We start from the raw sequence: 18,856 nt of genomic DNA, 5'->3' as shown, positions 1-18,856 counted from the left end.
GTAATGGTAATCGTATACGGACCTAGAACAATGTTATCTGGGAATGTAGTAGAACTTCCTTGGGCACGGAAAATGACGCATTTTGTTTTGGCTTCATTGAGAATCAAGCAGTTCGCCTTTGACCAGTGTTGAATTTTGTTACAGACAGTGCTACCTATAGGCGTTATTTCTTCTAAGTATTTTCCTGTAAAGAAAATGGAGCAGTCATCTGCATATGTGACAAACTTACACATATCACTAATTTCTACAATGTAATTAATGTAATAAAGAAACAATATCGGGCCAAGGATGCTACCTTGAGGCACACCCGCTGTTGTAGGTTTCGTTTGTGACCTGTTGTCATTAATTTCAACAAACTGATGTCGACTTTTTAAATAAGAGCGGATAAGTTCAAGTGTTAATCCTCGAAAACCGCATCTTTCTAGTTTCGTAAGCAACAGTTGGTGGTTGACTCTATCAAATGCTTTGCTAAAGTCTAGGTATAACCTTAATGTTAGAAGCTTTTTTTTCAATGTTCTGAAGAGTGAGATCCTTTTGCATATTTAATGCACTTTCCGTAGACTGGTTTTTTGGAAAACCGTGCTGACACTCAGTTAGCAAGTTATGTTTCTGCGAAAAATTATCAATAGGGACGTTGATAATTTTTTGAGGCCCTTCGATAATATAGGAAGAATAGAAACTAGTCTATAGATGCCAATATTCTTTTTATCACCCCCTTATGTATAACTATTACTTGCGCTACTTGCATATTAGCGAGGGCAAACTCCAGTCAACAGGGACGCGTTAAAAATGTGCGTTATAACAGGAGCGAGAAGGTCTATGGCATATTTAATTGGTCTGATTTATAAATCGTCCATATCCCTACTGCGGCTATTTTTCAGACATACAAATGTTGAAATCACCTCAGAAGTGTGTGGGGTTGCACACGCAACCCAGTGTCTTCAACGCGGTGGCACCTCGGCTTCGCGCTACGTTTGTGCGCGCAGTGGCGAGAGGGGTTGCGTGGGTGAGGGCACAGTGCCGCTCCCGCAGCCCTTCTCGCCCTGTTCCCTGGCCGAAGTCGAGATGCCCCGTTTTCCCTCCTTGCCCTTTTCTGGAGAGACTCCTCTCCAGACCCCGGGAATGCGCGTAGCTTTCTCGGGGGCCTCCGGGTCTGCGGTCTTGGGCGGTGTGACTGACCACATCGGACCCAAGCCGTGAGCACCACCGCCGCCATCAACCCCTGCAGCGCTCCGGCCATGGAGTGCGAACCACCGCCTCGGACCGGAGTGCAAAAGCAGCCACGCGAGGTGAGATGAGCCCTTATCATTCCCTCGACGTGTGCTTGCTATTTTGTTGTTGTTTCCCCCAGTAGTGCGGAACAATCCGCCTCTGAGGTGTTAACTTGATGTACCTGCTACTTATTGTTGCAATTGGCATCTGAAGTGAATAAACACCTTCAGTTGAAAGACTTGTCTCTGTCCCCACTGGCCTGAAACCCGCCGCGGTCGCAACTTACGCGAACCGCGGGATAGGGGGTCACAGCTCTGACTGTTAGGGCTGCTGCGTAGCACCTAGTAGCGAGTAACTACACTCCTCTAGTGCGCGGTGTGATCCAAACGAGGGACAGGTTCGCAGAAGTGTTAGTAGGCTTTAGAAATAGAGACTCCCTTAACGAGGTTAGGTGCAGTGTGGGCTGAATATCGGGATCTGCGCATCCCACTTTCACAAAGAAATCATTGAATAGGTCCGCAAGTTCTGTGCCGCCTATAAAGTACCATCGATATTCAGTGTATCTATTCGTGTATTGGCTGGCCTGCGATTTAGTGTATCGTTTATTTTTTCCCATACCTTGTTAGTTTTGAGCATGCAATCATTATTAAATATACGCGTGTAGTAGTCATTTTTTGCCTTTTCGTTTTCTTTGTTTAATTTATTTCTAAGCTGTTTATATTCTTTCCACTTCGACAAGTCCTTTGACTCAACAAAACACTGGTTAAGTTTATTCTTTTTGTTGATTTGTCTTACGAATTCCTTCGAAATCCAGGGCTTGCGCGATGGCTTTTGATTTTGCTAGCTCTGAATCGGAAATGATTTAAAGTAAAGCATTTTTAGTTTGTTCATAAACTTGCCATATGCCTCATTGGCATCCTTAATGGAAAATATGCCAGTCCAGTCTGTTTCGCGCACAGCTTCTCGGAATTAGTCAAGTGACTGCGCCGATATCTTGCGGTACGTTGCATTACCAACGTACCGTAATTTTCGGTAGCGACGCTATATTCTCGAAGAATATCATAACCATTTAAAGAAGTTGAAATGGCAACGCCGCCACCTCTGCCCTCCTTACGATTTACATTGAAATGTTCGTATCCTTGAAGTGCATAGTACTCAGAGTCATCATTATACCAGGTTTCAGTAAACATCAAAACTTCAAAATTGAGGTTACATGATTCGATTAGCACAGTGACCTCATCCGTTTTGTTCAACAGTGACCTTGCATTTAGATGCATAATTTTTAGCAGCTTTTCTTTGTAAGTAATGTTGTGCTTCATAATGATGTCGCCTGGACTTACATAGCCTGAAGGCGCCATCTCTATTCTGGGCATGAATGTATTGGAGTTTCTGTGAAATTATGCGTTTCTTATCTTGTTAAAATCGCTTTCACGCATTATGCGGGCAACAGGCGAAGTCTCTGTGCGGCGTGCGTGAACAGTGCCATCTTTCGTCCACACAAATTTCCAGCTGTGTTCCCGTTTGCGCGCTATTGCCATTCCCAGTATTTTCTTCACTTCGGGGCAAAGGTGTTCATTTACAAACACAGGAGATTAAGTAGGTAAACCGAGGGAGGCATTTGTTAGCCTTTTCTTGCGCGACTTCTGAAGCAGTTGATCGCGTTTGTCCCTCCGCTGAAATTGTCCCTCCGTGGCAAATTATATTGGTTTGACCTGCCTGCTTTGTTCGAACCCTGTGGCAAACGTCAATGTCCTCAGGGGTTATAGTCTCGCCAACTACCTCTCCAATTTTTTGGAGTACTTCAACAAGGTTTTCATTCGGTTTTTCGGTTACTCCTTTAATTTCCAAATTTCGATTTCGCCAGTACTGCTCAGACTGCAAGAGGCCTGATTGGCAGTCCGCCAGTTTCTTTTCCAAAGAAGAAACTTTGTGCTTTAGCACACAGTTTTCTTTCTTGAGCTCATTATTTTCCGTTAAAGTTGCCACCAGTTTTTTCATTGTTGTCATCTAGGGTCTTGCTGAAGAAATCCATGCTCTTCTTCATTTCATCAATTTCAGTGCGCAAATTTATTTCTTCTGATCGGATGCCTCGCTCTAGCGCTTCTTTCATTTGCTTCCACTCATTTCTGATTTCATCTTTGAAATCATGGAACAGTCTCGCAACTTCCTTGTTCATGTTAGTTACTACCGACAACACGAGGAAAATCACATTAAAAAATCACGTATACTAAACACCGGGCAGCAGTGGCAGCTATTCAAGACTAGAACCAATTTTATGCTCTGAGAAGAGCCTCACTAACCTGCAAAACGCAGAAATGGTTCAGCTTGTGCCTAGAACGCCGCCACTGCTGCCGAATGCAATCCTCGGTGAAGTGGCAGTCTTTACATATGCAGATGGCCACGTGGTCCCGGAGATCTCACGGTCCCGGAATCAGTCGCCTCCTGGTGTTCTGCAGGTTGTGCTTGCTTCTTTGGGGCAGTCAATCATAATGGCACGTGTGTGATGATGCGCAGTAGTTTCAGTTGACCCAGCTGCACGGCGAAGCTGCAAAACGCAGAAGAAATGGTTCAGCTTGTGCCTAGGACGCCGCCACTGCTGCCGAAGTATTTGTGTCTACCTTCTTTTCCGCAGCTGTGCGATTTTTCAGTATAGGTAGTGGCCTTTGTGGTGCCTTGACTGCGCTCTTGTGTCCGTGTCTGCACGCCCTGTCTTTTTAAAGGGCCCCAGAACAAGCTCTGAAAAATACAAAATTGAGCGCGTTATTATTTATTGGCGTTTCTCGCCTTTTTGGCGCACTTCGTGGCGCCACCACAGCGATTCACTGACATCACTACGGTACGCGCTCTCGGTTGTTCCTTATACGAGTAATATTAGTTATGAATTGCCTCCCACCCTGCTTTGCCATGGAGTTACCACCCTTTCTTCGTTGTCTCGTGCGCAATCAATTGCGCAATCGCGCGCAATCAACTGATTTCGCTACAGTTTGTGCGTGTCCGACTGCGCATGCGGAGATAACAGGGTGTAGCCGACAAGCGCGAAATCCTTATAGGCTCAACGCTTCGTGTTGACATTGTATACAATATCACGCGTGCTGTATACGCGTGCTTCTTCTTACAGACGATATCTCATCGCCACATATTTCTTCATGAAGAAATATGTGGCGATGAGATATCGTCTGTAAGAAGCGTAGTGAAAGTGAGAACGAAACCAATGGAAAAGGCGTCGGATTATTTATTCTTCCAACGGACGAACCCTTTACAGCGGAGACGATGCAGCTCTCGAGAAAAAGGCGATCCCTCTTCCGCGGTTTTCTTGTATTTTTTTTATTGCGATAACAAGTATGTGGACATTCTGTACATTTTTTTTTGTCGCCGTCGTCGTACTGTTCCGTATAAAGTGAAAATCGACAAAATCGCTGCGCGCATCGTATGTTGTACCAACCCGCGACTAAAAGCTCGCGAGCACTGGCGAGGAACACGGCTGAAGCAGAGATGAAACAGGCTGACCTTCTCTCACGCACGGAGGGCGAATACAATAACATCAAGTCGCGTGCAAGGCCTGCCGTCAATTGCTCTTCAACCAGAAAGGAAACGCCCCGCCCGTCTTTCGCTGGGCGAAGGAGCATGAAGGGACGCCGGGGTAATGGGGGAGGGGGGGGGCGTGGCACGAGCAGCAACTGTAAAAACGTCGAAGTCTGGGTCAGTTGGTACATGACGCTGAGGCAAAAACCAGTCAAAAAGTGTGTGTGTCCTTGTGTGTGTCACTTCTTCCCCTTGTCCGGCGTCTTTTTGACTGGTTTTTGCCTCAGCAACTGTAAACATTGACGGTAAGGGCGCGGTCGCTGTGTCGGCAGACATCAGCCAACGGCGCGTATACCCTTCTACGCGCTGTGATTTCACCGCTTCGTGCTGTGTCCACTGATGCCAGAAACTGCACGAAACCCGCTTATCCCGGAGCGGTCGTATTCCAATACACAAGCGTTTTGTAGGGTTACGCGAGATCGGACCAAAAGGAGTTAGCTGCTAACCTTAATTCGTATAACATTACGACGTGTTGCAATCGCATTCACTGATTTGCCCTTTCGGTGAAACATTTTAACACGAAAGTGTTTTATGCTGGGGTCCACCAAGACTTCAATGACGTATTTCCGTCACAGAAATGACGTCGAAAAAAGTTACACGATCAGGCAAAGAAAAAAAAGGTTCCGTCACCGGGCATCGAACCCACGACAGCTCGGTCCACAACAACAGATGGCGGGCACGCTATCCACTGCGCCACGGTCACAGACTCTAGAGGCTTTACAAACGCGCCTTTTATATCTACTACTCTCCCGGTCGGCGGGGTGGTGCTGCCCTCTGGGAGCGGTAAGGTAAAGTAATTCGTCATTACTATGGCCTCCGCGATTAGCACCTGCAACCCGTTACACGTCCGTCCTAAAGTCCCTAGATTTTTCCCTGTCCTTCTTAAGTAGTGACAGCTGCCTCCTCTCTCAACCCCCTCTCACACGCAGTCGGCGTCAGCCGCCATGTTCTTGCTGAACTCCGAGGACGGAGAAACCGCGTAATGAGTGCCGGACCGCTAACGGCCGCTGAGTGCCGGCAGCGTTAGCCGTTCACGACTGTTAACGGCAGCATAAGTGCAGGCAATCAAATACGATCCCAAAGGGGCTTAAACCGCATTGTTCAGGCTCAACGCGCAACTTGTCGGCGTTAACCGAGTCCGTCCGCAACATTTTTTGGCGACACCTGCTACATTGTATCGCACCGGGCTGTAAAAGGTGGCGATTTCTGAGCGATGTATTTACAATATATTGGCCATGTGCCACCCTGTGTTTCGCGTATGGCAGAAACATGTGTTCCGCTGCCTCGAATATTAGACCAACGCATGTATTGCGCTAGCACGTTTTAGAAGACACGAGTCTTCGCATGCAATTTACGCGCAAAAATATTCGCACTTTTAAATGCATGGTCTTCACAGCGAAGACGTGAACGCTATTTACTTACTTTTCTTACCCTACGGCTAACAGCGGCTGAAACGTTCGTCGTAAAACAACGCGATCAGCTATCTGCGCGTATTTAGGATGCTTTCAGCCATCACGCGAGTCTGGAAGCTTTCTAAATCAGGATCAGTAGTTCTCATTTTGGGGACCGCGAAGCCATTTTGGGGGTCCGCGAAACCCATCCTCAGAGTTCCTCGGAGTTCATTATTAGTCCAAAGCTTTGAAAGTAGGCACACTAACAACACATTACTATAACACCTACTAAAGATGCGAGTCTTATGTATTTACTGTTAAAACTTTGAGGTTAATCACGAGCAGGTAAAAGTCGCCTTGTTGACTGTTCGCGGAGACTTTAGTTTATGGTAGCCATGGAAGTTTACTAACTCTACAGTACATCGATATAAAATACTGCGCATTTGTTTAAGTGATCATTCTTCAAAGGTATACTGCGCTAAAAGGAACAAGGACACAGAAAAGGGGGGGACTACACATGCGCAGACTCGCAACTGAAATTTTATTGAGTGAAGGGTGACATATAGACACTGAAGATTAAAAAAGAAGGATGAGAACATTCGGCAAAAACTGGTCACGTGAACGCGTCAATCACCATGTCAAAACCTAGATTCTAGATACCGCACTTCACAGTCAGCAAGCTGCACCGACGGATCGCTTACACACGCCCTTGTTTTTCCAATCGCATAAGCTTCGTAGAGCTCCCATGTATTGCGGTCCTTGTGACGGCACGGCACCTTGGTCCTATCCAGAAGGGGTGGCACGCCCTCTTCGTCTCCTGTTCACATTCCCTGCAGTGCTTAGCTACGTGGGAGTAAACATTAGAAGAATAATTCTTTGAATGTTCTCTTAAACGGATATTTATGCATCGGCCCGTTTTCCCGATATAGACATGACCACAGATGAAAGGGAATTCATATACTACTGCACAAGCACAGGGAACGTACGTATTCCTGTGGTCAACGTGGCAAACAAATGGACTATTGCTAGGTGTTTTGTCAAGTTTACTCATTACACGCACACATAAACGGGCCATTTTTGGGGGGGCGGAAAACACAACTTGTACACCATAACGTTCCGCAACGTTCTTGAGATTGTGTGAAACCTGATGCTGGTAAGGTATCACAGCATATCTTTTGTGCTCGCGGTCGTTAACACGCTCCGAGGCAGTGTCGCTACTCTTAATCCTCCTGATTATTTTTCACAGGCCCCTGTTATCACATAGTTCGGATACCCAGCAGTAGACAATCTGGAAACCTGGTGTTCTACACTGTCTTTTACCACGTGACCACAAGATTTTCGAAGAGCAGAGCCAATGCTAGACAGAACGATTCCGTTTTTTACAGTCTTGTGCCGAAGAAAAACTTAAGGGCAGTTTTAATGACCGGGGTTGAAAAAGTCAGCATGTATGGTTCTCCTTAAAAAGCAAGCGGATATCTAGAAACTGCAGTTCATTCCCACTGGGCAGTTCTATAGTGAAGTTGAGGCCCATCCCCGAATCCATGAAAATCTTTTTAACATCGTCAACACGGTCTCCCAGAGCATCATGAATAAAAAATTCGGCAGAACCCACGTACCGTTGGAGTCGATGTTATGCGAAGCATGCGGCGGGTAGGTGACTGTGGCGTAACTTTTTTTACTGAGCGACACGTTACAAAATGACGCTAAAGATTTGTATATATTTTATACGCACACATATATATGTTGAAGAGCCGCATATATGTTATATAACCAGTTGTTTACTGTTGGGTAATGCTGCCAATGGCAATGTTGGCATTGCCAACACCAGAAGCGGTAAGCTGATATGTAGTGCTTATACGTGTCCCGAGAACGCACGCACGTTTTACGAACCCGTGTGCATGTGTGCAAGAAGTTCTTGACAGTTCTTGAACAAGGACATCATCACCGTGATCAGTGAGTACCAGCAGCTGGTCATGACTTATTATAGGATCCGGTCGTGATCGTGGTGACGAGGGGTCCATGTGTAGTGAAGTATGTCGTATAGTAGAGCTGTTGGAATTCGTGGATGCCTCTGTCATTTCGTCAAGAGATTGTCTGTCGACAGAGCCGGCGACATGTCAGAAGCTGAAGCCACCCGTCGCGTTGGTGAGGTATAGGCCGTCGAGGCTGGTAGGCCTGGATAGTGCTACGTAGACCAACATCACTGGATGGTGTTTTTCGTATTCGTGGACTGCCTGGGCGTATGTGGCCTACGTAGCCTAGTCTACAAAGCGGCTGTCAATCAATCTGGCATCATCCTCGGTCAGCATGAGGCCATCGCGCAACCTCGTAAGAAACTAAGAGGACACTGCGTCGTTCTGGTGGACGAAGTGACTTTACGGTGCGGTGATGTGGACATCATATGTAACTTTCGTTACAGTATTCCTCCGGGGTCGAGCAATGCTTCAATATAGCTTGCTGAATCATAGGAATACAAACGTATTGTTTATTAGACTGCTATAAAAGCGGAGCCAACACTGGAACTACAGACGTTAATCTCATATGACGCCTGTATCGTAGTAGTACACATTGTAGGAGTATCATGTAGTGTTTATTGCTTTTTCGTAAAATTAGATAGCCAGCACCAAAACCACAATTGACGTTGCACCGACATTTCGCCTGCGTAGGCTGTTTTTTCAAACCAGTTTATAGACCTGGCGTGGCTCAGTGGTAGAATACCTGATTGCCACGCAGAATGCTTGGGTTCGATTCCTGCCGGGATCCTAATTTTCATTCTTTCCATTCGTTGAGTCAACGCTGCCGACGTTGGTTTTCCTTAACGCTCTTGTATTTAAGTTATGAATGTCTGTTCTCGCCGTTCCTGGCTAGATATAAACTGTCAATCACCTGTGGCGCATACCCGTACACCGCGGCCCGTGGTAAACGGGTATGCGCCACACGTGTCTAGTGGAAAGGGTCTGACGACGTACGCAACAAGATTTTAAAGTTATTCATGTCATGACCCGGCAGTCATATTCGTCAACTCCTCTTACCCTCCCATGCAAATTTTGGTCTACACCAAGTTAAGGAGGCCATCATGAGAGCACCTAGACGTAGGCGGCTAGATAGATAGATAGATACGTAGATAGAAACGCTCAAAGTGCCAGAGGTTCGCTAAGAAATGCTTCGCATTGAAAACCAGACAGTCGTCAACATAGCGCAAGGCGCGAACAGCAATCCTTCCCAGGTTGGCATTGATGGCCCGGTCCACTTTAGACAGGAAGATGTCGCTAAGCACGGGCGCAACCTTGGAGCCGATGCAAACCCCCGACTTCTGGATGAATTGCTGCCCGCGCCGGGAGACGTACGTAGACGACAGATACATAGATAACACTTCTAAAAATGATTCTACAGAGATACCGCACTGCATAATAAAATTCTGCTCATCATAATCTCAGTAATACACTCTTTTACCGCTACCATTAGTTCTCGTTGTGGAATAGCATTAAACAAATCCTCAACGTCAATGCTAAATGCTTTGCAACCTCCTGGGTTACTATCCTGCAGGTACTGCACCACGTACGTCTCCTGGCGCGGGCAGCAATTCATTCAGAAGTCGGGGGTATGCATCGGCTCCAAGGTTGCGCCCGTGCTTAGCGACATCTTCCTGTCTAAAGTGGACCGGGCCATCAATGCCAACCTGGGAAGGATTACTGTGTGGAGCACACATAAGAAAACGACTCGACACGTCCGTCTAGCCCCGAAGCCTAAAACCAACTAACTTTTTCTTTATTTTTCTGCGCCCCTCGCGCCAGCCTTGCTGCCGCGCCGCACGAGGTCACGTCACTCCCCCACCTTTCTATTTTCCTTTTTCCATCAAGAACCTCTTCTCACGTCCGACCTCTTCTTCCTTCACTGTGCAATTCCGTCGATGTCGGTGGCGCTACAACTGTTCGCGCCTTGCGCTATGTTGACGACTATCTGGTTTTTATTCATGATGCTCTGGGAGACCGTGTTGACGATGTTAAAAAGATTTTCATGGATTCGGGGATGGGCGTTAACTTCACTATTGAGCTGCCCAGTGGGAATGAACGGCAGTTTCTAGATATCCGCTTGCTTTTTAAGGAGAACCATACATGCTGGCTCTTTCGACCCCGGTCATTAAAACTGCCCTTAAGTTTTTCTTCGGCACACTCAAAGACTGTAAAAAACGGAATCGTTCTGTCTAGCATTGGCTCTGCTCTTCGAAAATCTTGTGGTCACGTGGTAAAAGACAGTGTAGAACACCAGGTTTCCAGATTGTCTACTGCTGGGTATCCGAACTATGTGATAACAGGGGCCTGTGAAAAATAATCAGGAGGATTAAGAGTAGCGACACTGCCTCGGAGCGTGTTAACGACCGCGAGCACAAAAGATATGCTGTGATACCTTACCAGCATCAGGTTTCACACAACCTCAAGAACGTTGCGGAACGTTATGGTGTACAAGTTGTGTTTTCCGCCCCCCCAAAAATGGCCCGTTTATGTGTGCGTGTAATGAGTAAACTTGACAAAACACCTAGCAATAGTCCATTTGTTTGCCACGTTGACCACAGGAATACGTACGTTCCCTGTGCTTGTGCAGTAGTATATGAATTCCCTTTCATCTGTGGTCATGTCTATATCGGGAAAACGGGCCGATGCATAAATATCCGTTTAAGAGAACATTCAAAGAATTATTCTTCTAATGTTTACTCCCACGTAGCTAAGCACTGCAGGGAATGTGAACAGGAGACGAAGAGGGCGTGCCACCCCCTTCTGGATAGGACCAAGGTGCCGTGCCGTCACAAGGACCGCAATACATGGGAGCTCTACGAAGCTTATGCGATTGGAAAAACAAGGGCGTGTGTAAGCGATCCGTCGGTGCAGCTTGCTGACTGACTATGAAGTGCGGTATCTAGAATCTAGGTTTTGACATGGTGATTGACCCGTTCACGTGACCAGTTTTTGCGGAATGAGCTCATCCTTTTTTTTTAATCTTCAGTGTCTATATGTCACCCTTCACTCAATAAAATTTCAGCTGTGAGTCTGCGCATGTGTTGTCCCCCTCTTTTCTGTGTCCTTGTTCCTTTTAGCGCAGTGTACCTTTGAAGAATAAACATCAACCAACTAGCCCAACTTGCTGCTCCGTTTAAGTGAGGTCGGGGTAGCAGCAGCTCCTATCTTCAAAGAGCCAGTTATTTTTGTCTGGTTGTAGTTAGCAATATATAAAAAATATTATGTACATTTAGAAACTGCAGATATACTTATACATGAAGTTCGTAGGGCTACTTTTACTGTGAGTTATTGCAGAATAGCTTTCACATTGATTTTTCATGTCATGAAAGCAGATACTTGCAATTCTGCGATGGAAAGTACGCGCCGTATTGTTTCAGAAACGCAAATGATTCCAATACAAGAGGCAATTCTTCAATACCACTAATGTGTGAGACAAAGTCTAATGCCACTAGATATTTTTTCCTGCAAGGCGAGCTGTGAAGGCATCGCGAAGGATAGACCACGGTGCTATGAAATGGACATCGCCCGAAGCGACAGTCGCGCTATTAATTATGCCGTAATGGATAGAGGTGAACACTGTATTAATTTCGGCCACATGGTATCCTTTGACGTGCGCGGATAAAGTAGAGCACAAAGTTTTTTTTTTCAATTTCACTGAGCTTCTACCGGCAGTCTGCCACAGCGGCTTGAATCTAGCACGAGCCTTAGCGGAACATAGGCATCTAATTGCTGAAGGTGGAAAATATGCTTCGCGCTAATACTTTCTAAAAAGCGGTCGCAATAGATATGCATAATCAACGATCTTAAATGTGTCAAAACTGAAGCGCTTACACGGGAGTGCGAACGGCCGAAACCGAACGCTGTCTCACCTGGTTTAGAAGAAAAGTAATACGTTTGTCTTTCAACGGTTCTGTGGACCGGAAAACAGGCAACTTACCTCGCACAGCTTGCTGGACTTCGGAGGCTTGAAGTTCTTCCGCCCTATTGTCTGCAGCCACGCTTTACGCCTTGTACTGTCGTGCTTTTCAAGAGGCACAGAAAAGAGCGCCAACCCATTTCCCGACTGGGTGGAGCACCCGTAGGCGCAACAAGCAGTCATTTACGAGAATGCTCGTGTCGACCGCAGCAAATCTTTCGCACAGGCAGAAGACAGCGGGAAAAAGCATGCGCAGTCCCCCGTGCTGCAGCGAGGTCCGCAACTCTACCGACTCTACTGCACGAGGCAAACGGGCGAACCAGCGTTAGGAAGAACATGGCTACCGGAAGCTGTTTTTAACCGGAAACGAGCAGCACCCAATCACATTCGCCGACGGCGCATCAATGGTTTTCGCTACTTAAGAACAACAGGGAAAAATCTAGGGACTTTAGTCCGTCTCATTCGGCGCGTTTTCAATAGAAGTTCAATTTTGTCGTTGCCTTAACACACCGCGAGGTGGCGACCTTAACACAAGCGTGGTAAAAGCGTTGGCCTCGCTCATAGCATCACGCTAATCCAAACCAAAAATAGCTCTGCGACGCGCGCCTGCCACACCTGGCTGTAACACCGCGTTCCCTGCTCACGCGCTCGCCACGAGAAAAATCGCGGCCGGGCTAGCGGGGCGGCACGACGCGCTTTGCGTTTCCCTCTAGTCCGGCCGTGGTGTTCAATCACATTTTAACATGCCGCGGGATGGCGACCAAGTTCTGCGTCCAATATGCGACGCTCTTCTGGCTATCACACCTCGTTCTTTGATTACGCTTTCCCCGCTGACTACTGGGTGATTCCACGAGAGATCGAACATGCCTGTCCGGTCGCAATTTTTGTTTTGCCTGAGTTTTTTATATGTTATGTGGGCACATTCAAAGTGCACGGAACTGAAAATTTTATTTCCAAGAAACGCTCCCAGCGCGCCAAAAAAAATATTTGAAGATGGCGGCGCGGGCCTCCCGTTTTTGCTCACTGCAATGTTTTCGGATTTCACAGCCGAATTTAGCGCGAACTATAAACGATGTGTCGAAACTTTTTTTGTTGGTTTTAATACGCATTACTGTGAATTACATCCATGCTTTTTTTATGCCGTCCTCAAAAAGAAGAAAATGTGAAAAAATGGCAAACACGGCCGAAATCAAAAAAAGGGACCAAAGTTTGAGGCGCCTTGGCGCCTTTGCTACTTTAAACAGAAACTTGAAAACATTGTCAACTATAGAAAAGAGCCTTTGCAACATTTATACGGAAGAACATTTTCCTACAGGCAGCGCAAAAAAAGAAAAAAATAGTTAAAGAAGCGAGTTTTTTCAAAAAAGTACATCTTCAAAAAATAAATTTAAAAAACTCCGGTCTCAATTTGACGACAATTTTTTATCGAAGAGCGCTTATGTCAATGAACACACGGTTTTAATATCACATGTCCTCATTTACTTTGTTTACGAGATATAACTGGCCAAAATGACCCTTGCTGTGTGTGCTCACTTCAGTGCGACTGATGGTTCTTATTAGCTTGCATTGTGCGTAAATCGCAGTTTTAATTATTCTGGTGCAGCAAAGCCTTGCTCTGATGGCTTTTCGTGAAGAAAAATGTGTTGTGAGATTTTATTTGTGTCTAGCGTGTGCAAAAGTGGGCTGCTGCCGCCCTCTAAGTGGCTAACGTGTAAACAGTTTGCAGCCTACAACCTCGCCTACAATCATCAGAGGAAAGATGGGCGCGCCTGTTCAATATATCAATCGCTTCTTCTTCCTGAAGGAATGCCTGGTCTACCTCATCGCGGTTAGATGTAGACAGGTTTTCCTTGAGGAGCGTAAAGCAATGCAAGCAGAGTTCGCAGGTGTCGCGAAGATCCTCAGCCTATGACAGTAGCTTGTGAAGGTAGGCAACAACAAAAAGAGCAAAGAAAAAAAATTTGCGCAACGAAAACGTTTTCCTCAGCAATCTTCTTTTTGTGAACGCGTAAATAATCGGCACAGAACAATAGGACGTAGCCATGGGCCGCGCGAATCGCGTGTAGTGAACAGCTACACCTAGAGCAAGTCGAAACGTTTATACTGAACGGCGCCGCACAAATTATCTCACACCTGCGTAGCTCTCATGAATGCCTTTCCAGAACTGCTCACGATTTAACATTTTATGACTAAGGGTGTCGAACCGCTTTGGGCTGTGATAATTAATTTGTAGGCCACACTGATTGTCAAAACGAAGGGTAATCTCCGTCTGCATGGCGCCACCAACGACCTCTGCTGTCCTCGACGTGGGAAAGCACTTTAGTAAAGTGGCAACAAAACATCTTAAATTGGGCAGCTTCGGCCACTCATGGCTTAATCATGCCGCCCCGCGCGTTTTCTGGCTGTTCAAACGCTGAGGTAAAGGTCGAGATGATACAGGAAGACGTTATCTGCGACGCCGAAAACATGTGATAGCGGGAAGTGAAATAAACGGCTCGGAAATCATTGAGCTATACTTTTTACAAATGTTGTTTAGGCACAGTGTGCGTCGAATGGGGAAGATGGTTAGAGGTACAATACACGTAATGGAAGGGAAGCAAGCAGGCAGTGAGAAAACAACTGCATAACAGCGCGCCTGCTGATTGTGGCATTTAGTTACAGATTAAGTTGGCTTTCGCTGCATAGAGATGCTTTATTCTGTGTTCAGGGAGAGTTTTGACAAAGTGACCTAGACCATGTGTTCGCGGTTTCTCGCGTGCTTTTGATTAGCGAATACTGTCAGCGTAAGTTGAGGTTGTAAGCTGCAAACTACGTACGCGTTAGGCCTTTAGAGAGCGGCAGCAGCCCACCCCCGCACACGCTAGACACAATTAAAGTTTGAGAATACATTTTTCTTTACGACAAGACATCATAGCAAAGTTTTACTGCAGGAAAATAATTAAAACTAGATTTACGTGCAATGCAAACTGATGACAATTATCAATCGCACTGAAGTAAGCACACACAGCAAGGGTAATTTTGGCCCGTTAAATCTCGTCAACAAAGCAAATGAGGACATACATATTTACATGGTATTTCACTGACATATGCGCTCTTCGACAAAAAAATGTCGTCAATATTGAGGCCTGAGTTTTTTTTTTTTTGAAAATATACTTTTTTGAAGAAAACTCGCTTATTAACTATTTTCTTCTTATTTTGCGCTGCCTGTAGGAAAACGATCTTCCGCATAAATGTTGCAAAGGCTCCTTTAAATACTTGACACTGTTTTCAAGTTTGTGTGTGAATTAGGAAAGGCGCCAAGGCGCAACAAACTTAGCAATCTTTGTTGATTTGGACCGGGTTTGCCATTTTTTTCACATTCTTTTTATTTTTGAGGACAGCATAAAAAAGCATGGATGTAATTCACAGTAATGCGTATTAAAACCAACAAAAAATTTTCGACACATCATTTATAGCTCGCGTTAAATTCGGCCGTGAAATCCGAAAACATTGCAGTGAGCAAAAACAGGAGGCCCGCGCCGCCACATTCAAATATTTTTTTGGCACGCTGGCAGCGTTTCTCGGAAATAAAATTTTCGGTTCCGTGCACTTTGAATGTGCCCACATAACATATAAAAAACCCAGGCAAAACAAAAATATCTACCGGACAGGCATGTTCGATCTCTCGTGGAATCACCCTACTACAGCTAACACAAGGGTTTTTTTAATCATTTAAAATGGACGTTAGTAGTCGGGATGGAGATGTGCTACCAATCATCGAAGTGGGTGCATACATGTTAAACGGTGCCATTATCTGCCAGACATCAATATATACATTTTGCCAACTCTCTTATATCTATGTACAGTAAACATTCACTTACTTCTCTAAGAGCACGCTTTACTTCCGTGTTATTCCGATTCCTATGACGGAGGGATAACCATGTTTTTTTTTTTCCAGAATTCAAGACAAAAGTTCTCCCCACGCCTCCCCCCCCTCAGCGCTGCCACGCCGCCGCCGATCCGATGAAACCCGCGCGTTCACACGCCGCCGCCGGTGATTTTGGGACTGGCGCACATGTCTAATTAGATCTCATCAAATAAAAGCTAAATTAATATAGAAAAGAATCTTGCTGTATTTTACTTTCGGTTAACTATGGAACATTGGAACAGTGGTTATTGTGTACATCTCTTTGACTGTTCTATGAAATCTTGCATGGCCTCGCATACTTTCCCGCTGCTGTGCCGGAGGATAAGTGACCCCGAGGGATAGTAAATTTGAGGTTGTCAACTGTAATCCCATGATGGGTAACGGCGTTTGCAGAGATGTCTTTCGTAATGCAGAAAATTTTTGACAAGACATTAGGAAGTGTTGTATTGTTTCCGCTTCCCTACAATAAGAACAAAGCGATGAAGGTGTCACACCGGCTCTATATTAATAAAAATTTAATGATGGAAGACGACAACGAAACTTGGTAATTATAACTTCCAGATCTCTGTTATGACGTGTTGAACTTTTCCAGGTTGTCAATAGACGACTAAAATCCGGGGAATTTCCTAGAGATGGTATACTGAATTTTCGCATCATCATTTGCCTCCGAAATCGAGCCGCTGCTATAAAAGCTGATGTAGGGGTAATAATAATAGGTGGTCCGTCTAACGCCGCTTTCGGCAATGCATCAGCTGTTTCATTTAGAAATAGACCTCTATGCCCAGGCACCCACACTAAACGAACGTACGTTAAGTGATGAGGTATTAGGGATTACAACTCTTTCAATGTTTTCATATCACCGGATTCCGTGAGCGCACTGCACACTGATAAAGAAACTATGGGCATCACGGACCCGCACGCGCGCTCTCCGTCCTCTCCTCCCTCTTTTGCTTCGCTGCCAGAACACGTTTGCCAATATGTCCGACGCGGGATGAAATAACTCTGATGGGTGGGAGAACAAGTACAGAGAGAGAGAGGAATTCTTGGCGAAGAAAATGCCTTGCCGAGGCGGGATTGGAACCCCCGTACCCACGATTCCAAGGCGAGCGTCATGACCACTTGGCTATCCAGGCACACTAGCAGCCCAGAAGATAGCCTTGTATAGTATAGACCTTTTTTTTCGTGGGCGCCGCCATATTGCTTAGCGGGCGGCGCCGTCTCTGGTCTGGCAACCCACTGGCATGTGCGAAGCTCCGCGTTTGTATGGGAGGTATGCGTGCGGCTGCAGTTGCGGTCGGTTTTTTTTCGTTCTGACGCGCTGAATTTCGTATCAAGAGATGCGGTCTACGTAGGAAATGAGTCTGTGAGACGTCCTGGAATGGTTTGATCCGTTCAAAGTCAATGATGTTAATATACGTCGGCGCGAGCGTGTCGCAAGTGGTCGATGTCATATATTTTCGGCACTGTCTGTTGGAAAACCACGCAAATATTTCGACTCGTAGCAGGGCAGGCAAGCTCCGCCACTCTTAAGGGATACAATTATTTTTTTAGGGGCGAAGCTCCTTAAGGCGGCACCCGTTCGTCCCTCGTAGTCGTAGTCGTAGTCGTAGTCGTAGTAGTCGTAGTGCGTAATCAGTCTTACGCTTTGACCTCCAAGGTGGTGCCGGTGGGAGATTTTTCCTGTGCGTTGTTGGAACAATAAAAAATTCGCAGCGTGCGCGTTAACTAAAAGCCGAATTCTTCTGTCTCTCATTCCCCCTTAGCAGCCATTGGCATGTTCCAGTAGGAACGTTAGTAGAAGTAGAAGTGTAAGTGTTAGCTAAAAGCCGACTTCTTTCGTCTCTCATTACGATTAGCAGCCATTGTTTACCTCCAAGGTAGTGTCTGGTGAGATTTCTCCTGTGCGTGATTAAACAATAAAAATTTTGTTCAAAACGCCGTTCATTGATGAAATAAACCAACGAAAGACGCCAGATGTTTTGTAAAAGCAAAACGAAAGAACGCCAGATGTTCTAAAGCAAAACGAAAAGACGCCAGCTGCTTAACGAAAGACGCCAGATGTTTCTAAAGCAATGGTTTTCTAACAATGAAAATTCACAGCGTACATGTAAAATTAAAGTGAGCTGCAAGTCGTAACTCATCGAACCTTTAGTATAAACGCGCCCGATCTCACGTCGGTGATGATGAACTGGGCAGAATTCACGGAAGATTCACTGTTTACCAATGAACCTCCGCAGCTTCGCCCACTCATCATCATTCACTCCATGGATATGCTGTGATTTTTTTTCTTGGACTGTAATCTTTTAGTTAGCTTCTTTTTTCATTCACGGTATGTTTATGCTGTCGCACCGACTACCGCTCGTACATTCGGTCGTGCGTGAACACGCAGTGTCGATTTCATGGCGCGGTATCTGTTTCTTGCTCACAAACAGTTGCCTATCTTGTTTGCCATCTTTTAAGTGACCGCTTATTACTCGCTCGTTTATTGCCCACCGGTGTGGACGAAGTTAGAGCTGTTTACACGGAGCTGCTGGTACATAAAAACGATGCTGATGTTGACATGCCGGCGCGCTTCTTTTTCTTTTTTCTTTTAAGAATCGTGATATTAGATTGTATTTAGCGGTGATAAATGAAGATTGTTAGAGATTTCTTCTGCCTGTGAGGCACGAAGCGCGCCCGGGCTCGAGCCTTTGTCGCATCGGACGTGTTTCGCGTTTTTTGTTTTGTTTTGTTTTTTTATGACTTCGTACTGTGCTATGTACTGTTCTTGGAGAATTCTTGCTGTCCTTCGCAAAGCTACCAGCGAAATTGGCAGTTCAAGAAAACACTAGAC

Source organism: Rhipicephalus sanguineus, chromosome 9, assembly GCF_013339695.2.
Source record: "Rhipicephalus sanguineus isolate Rsan-2018 chromosome 9, BIME_Rsan_1.4, whole genome shotgun sequence".
Classification (NCBI taxonomy): domain Eukaryota; kingdom Metazoa; phylum Arthropoda; class Arachnida; order Ixodida; family Ixodidae; genus Rhipicephalus; species Rhipicephalus sanguineus.
Note: the sequence above shows the minus strand (reverse complement) of the source record.